The 4996-nt window shown below is 42.1% G+C and overlaps 1 pseudogene; it reads right to left on the reverse strand.

The window, feature by feature from the left end:
• Nucleotides 1–3008: 3008 nt before the first annotated feature.
• LOC102956299 lies at nt 3009–4747 on the reverse strand (annotated as a pseudogene).
• Nucleotides 4748–4996: the final 249 nt, after the last annotated feature.

The following is a 4996-nucleotide window of genomic DNA, read 5'->3' on the forward strand; positions in this document are numbered from 1 at the left end:
TCTGGGAAAATCGCAGAAACCTCAGACCTAGCCTCCTCCCTTTGAGTAACCTCCCGCTCACCAGTTCAAACTTCCCGATCAAAACACGCCTGGCGAGGGGCACCTGGGTGGCTCAGTCGGTTAAGTGTCCGACTTCAGCTTAGGTCACGATCTCATGGTCCATGAGTTCGAGCTCCGCGTCAGGCTCTGGGCTGATGGCTCAGAGCCTGGAGCCTGCTTCTGATTCTGTGTCTTCTTCTCTCTCTGCCTCTCCCCCGTTCATGCTCTGTCTCTCTCTGTCCCAAAAATAAATAAACGTTAAAAAAAATTTTTTTTAATTAAAAAAAAACACACCCGGCGACCTGCGTAACAGGACTCTGACCCTTCCCCAGCCAATCAGCCGAGGCCACTGCCATTACCTCACCAACTGCCCCTAGACCCCTATAAAACCTTTGTGCTTTTGAAACTCGCTCTCTCTCTCTGGTATCTCACCGCTGCGTTGGTGCAGGTAGGGATTGAGCTCGAGCTAGCTCAAATAAAGGCTCTTTGCTTTTGCATTGGACTCGGCTCCCTGGTGGTCTTTGGGGATCACGAATTCTGGGCATAACAATACCAGGTTAATCATTAGAATCTTCTAGTGTGTTTTTAAAAACATAAATTCCTTGGTGTGCCTACAGGGCAATCCAGTATTGGTTATACTTATATAACTCATGAATGTGGCCACTTGATTCCCTGTCTCATCAGTCTCCAAAGGCTCACTGTCAAATCCCTGTGAAATTTATGTCAAAGTGAATATGCAGGTCTTAGACTTAACTAGTTAAGAAGCACAAAAAACAGTTGCTTTCCCATCCATTATAGTTAAGGATGTGATGTAAGAAAGAGAAGCTCATCACAGCCAAATGGAGGTCACCTCACCCCTTCAGGATGGAGATGAGCAGAGAGGCAGTTAAGAGAACCTAGGCAAGAAGGGCCAATAGAGGAACTAAGTGTTACATTCACAGAACAAACCACCAATGCATACATTTGTCCATGATGGAGACAGAAAACTCAAAGCAGGAAATGGATCAAAAAAGATGACTAAAAGGAGTATATGCCACCCTGAGAAAACATTTTATCCTAGGGCTGGTCAAGTCAGGAAAAGTTCAGTTAGAATTGTTACGGAACCTGGTCTGGATCACCCAGCGGAAGAACCAAGAGGCACTTGGATATCTTGGAAGGCAGGAGGTTTATTTCACCCCGGTGGGCACAGAGGAGATGGCTTTCCAGAGGTCTGAGTTCTGAGCACAAGCATGGGGGACAATTTATAGTAGTTACTTCCGCATTAGTAGTAATTTGGTGCACGTGGCAAGCAGGATAGGAAGAAGAACCTTGAAGGGGAGTCTTGGGGTGGGGACTGGAATTACCCTCTCAGTCCTGTCGGCCATCTTACAACATAATTATGTTAAGATTCCCTATCAGAATCACAAAAGGAGCTTATCCATAGGACAAGGCTGGCTTTTGCTTTCAACGTCTATGTGTTTTCCTCTGTGAAAGCTGTTCCCGGCAGCACCAAGAACATGGTTTCCCGTATTCCTGTAACCAGCGGGTCCATTCTGACTACAGAGAGAGTTGCCCTCAGACTATATTACAGGGACATCGTCTCATGAAGGTACAGGTTTAAAGAAACAGTCTTAGCTTAGAGCTAGCTCTTCCAGGAAGACTTCTCTGAATGTTCAGGTTGTATGCCTATTCACTGGGACTCAGGACCACTGCACACATACGTCCTTTAATGCTTTTCCAATTATTTAGAAAGTAGCTGTTCATATGCATGTCTCTCAAAAAAAAAAAAAAAAAAAACCACTATGGTCTCTCTATGAGAACTGGTACTGTCTTCTCTGCTTTCCTAGCCCTAATTCCCAGGACAATAACCAGCACATGAAATGTGCTAAAGAACATTTGTTGTCTAGTTTCCTAATTTTGTCCCAAAGGACAAAATGTGTATCTTTTCTTTCTTTTTGGCTCAGCCACACCAGTGAACTGCGCTGGGCTAAAGTATTGGAGCTAACAGTAATAGACTCGAGTGCTCTTCATGTCAACAGAGAAGTGAGTGCCTCTCACCTGCAGAGAGGCAGAGGAACCTAGCACAAGAGGGGCCACAGGTGGGAGCAAAGGATTCTGTGTGGTTCTCTATTACTTTCTTTTTTTTTTAATGGTTTCAATTTTTCTTTTTATTATAACATGAGCTAAATTTAAGGAACTAATCTTTTGACTTTATTTCCCAGAGTTGTCAGAATATACAAGTGACAATGTAACTCATGAAAATATACTTAAAAGTATAAGAGCTGATGTAAAATGGTAATCAAGGTTCCAGGTATCAAGGAATTAGAGTAAATGAAGAATGAAATCAGTCAGGCTACTGCCTGAGAGACACAGGATGCACTGGTTTAGCAAGGTGCCATCAAGGAATAGGAAAACATCAAATGTGTGGTGGTAAGTCATAGCATGAGAAAGATTTCCACTGGGCAACTCTCCACCCTTTTTACTTTTGTAAATGAGTTTTTCTTCATTTAATAACAGGATTCTCTTAAGCTAACATTTCAAAATTAAAATCATTTGTATAGGTAAAGTAAATCACAGTATAATGATTAGGAAAATTTTCTTCTTTTTTAAATCAAAAACCCTCCAAATGGTCAGGGATTGATGGAGTGGGGATGACAAATGTACATTTCAGATTGTCATCACCAATGAAAAAATAAAACATTTTTATGGACTTAAAACTGTCAATGCACTTAGATTTGGCAAAAGGAAAATTTAAAACACCTCTATATTAATACAAGGCCAATAGAAATTGGCCATGTAATGAGGTCATTTTAGTGAACTACCAACATGTAAATATAAGAAAAATCATTTCTTGGTCAATTTCAGTGAAACTTTTAAAAAGATTGTCTCTAGAGAACATTTGTTGAGAACAATGCTTTTTCAGTCACATTCTGATACTCAAATTCACTTTATAATCCAATTATAGATTCATCTTCTAATTGCATTAACTTTTAAAAAGCTGTGAGATTTCCATTTCTTCAGGAGATATTTTCATCACTGTGTTCTTCAATTCCACAGGTTAAGCTTCCTTCATTATTATTAAGAACTTCATACATGTTAGAGAGATTGCCATTCACTGCTTTTTTGTCTTTCAAAAAGACAAAGGGAGACTACTTAGAATAAAGCTGATATCTTTAGAGGCATGCAACAAGAATATTCCCACAATGATTGTAAAAGTACCATCAAAGTACCATCAACATCATCAATAGGCATATCTTGCCACTTCTCAAAAAGACTAGCTAAACATGGGGCACCGGGGTGGCTCAGTTGGTTAAACGTCTGACTTTGGCTCAGGTCATGATTTTGTGGTTTGTAGGTTTGAGCCCCATGTCAGGTTCTGTGCTGACAGCTCAGAGCCTGGAGCCTGCTTCAGGTTCTGTGTTTCTCTCTATCTCTGCCGCCCGCCCCCCCCCCCCCATTCATGAGCACTCTCTCTCTCTTTCTCTCTCAAAAAAAAAAAAAAAAAGAATAGCTGAACCAGTTCAAACTGAGGTTGTAAAAAATATGTAATACACTGAAGTGAGAATGAAAGTATTGAATATACCCAGGGCCCTGCCCAGGTAATTAATCTGTGTGCTCTCACAGACTATAAGGCTCAGCAGCAGAATCCTGGCCAGATGTCACAACACAGGCTTTCCAGCAAACATCTCTTTGATATCAAGGCTCAGGCCCTTAACACAGGACAACAAAAACACTCTGATTACAGAGCAGATTTCTATGTACACAAGAATGTTTGTCTGTCCATGGCAAGGTCCCACCTCAAAGATTAATATCAATGACACAATGACCACAAGGGTTGCAAAGACTACAAAACCTGGATCTCCCAGCTTATGAGACATTTCGTTTGAAGTCTTGATCTCCTCTTCTCTAGAGCATGAATGACCATAACTATAGATTCTAGAATACTTAGCAAACAACCAATTTTCCCATGACAATTATGTCTTTCATTTAGAGTGGGTGTATGAAGAAAGGATGCACTTACCGGGATGCTGAGAGCTCCTAATGAAGTCACAAGGGTGGCTGGTGCAAAGGCATATGCAGCAAAGTTGGCCACCTCATCTGCTCCCATTGATAGCAATCCAGCCCACCACAATGATTCTTTAAGATATGCATGGCCACCTTGACCTGCTCTCTTGGAGTCTTTCCTGGCAACTTGCAGAAGAGTTTGTTTTGTTTGTTGTTGTTGGGGTTTTTTTTTGTTTGTTTTTTCAAAATGAAACTCTTGCCAATGAAAATGCTGGAGCTCATAGCCAATCCCAGAACAGTGTAAAAGTTGTATTTTCCATGCCCCTGGATCACTTCATTTGTTACTGAAAAAGTTCTTATGAGTCACAATGATCACAAAACAGAGAAATGATTGGCACTGGAGGCAGGATTATGCAGTCTTCAAATATGTAAGTTTAATATGGTCTCTCTTATGAAAAAAGGCTGAAAGAGGTTTTAGAGATGACTATTCACTCCCATTTTCTTATAAATAATACTCTACTCTCATTTAAAGTTTTAAACCCAGGCAGAGTAGCTCGAGCCCCAGTTGGAGGCTGGCCATGTGGCTTCCCCTCCACTATCTGGCCCTGATCACCTCCACTCATACGCCCACACAGGCTGCACAGGCCGCCCCCTCTTGAGCTCCCGCAGCCAGTGCCTTCCTTGCCATACAGGAGGAGGTGAGAGCATCTAGGGCTGCAGCCATGCGCACCTGGCCTCCTCCATGGGGGCGCACCGAGGGGAACCTGCCCCAGATGACATGCAACCCCTAACTCCTGTCTCAGGAACCAAGGGCAGTTCTCTATCACTTTCCATCCCAAGAAGTCATCTCAATTCCAGGTGCTGAAGGAGAAATCATCACATTAGGAGAAGGGGGTAAAGGCTTTTTTCTCTTCTGGGGTGTTGTTTTAAAACAGTCCCTAAAGATTTATCTTTAATAATTTAGAGGCCCCAT

The sequence above is a fragment of the Panthera tigris genome, chromosome A1 (assembly GCF_018350195.1).
Source record: "Panthera tigris isolate Pti1 chromosome A1, P.tigris_Pti1_mat1.1, whole genome shotgun sequence".
NCBI lineage: Eukaryota > Metazoa > Chordata > Mammalia > Carnivora > Felidae > Panthera > Panthera tigris.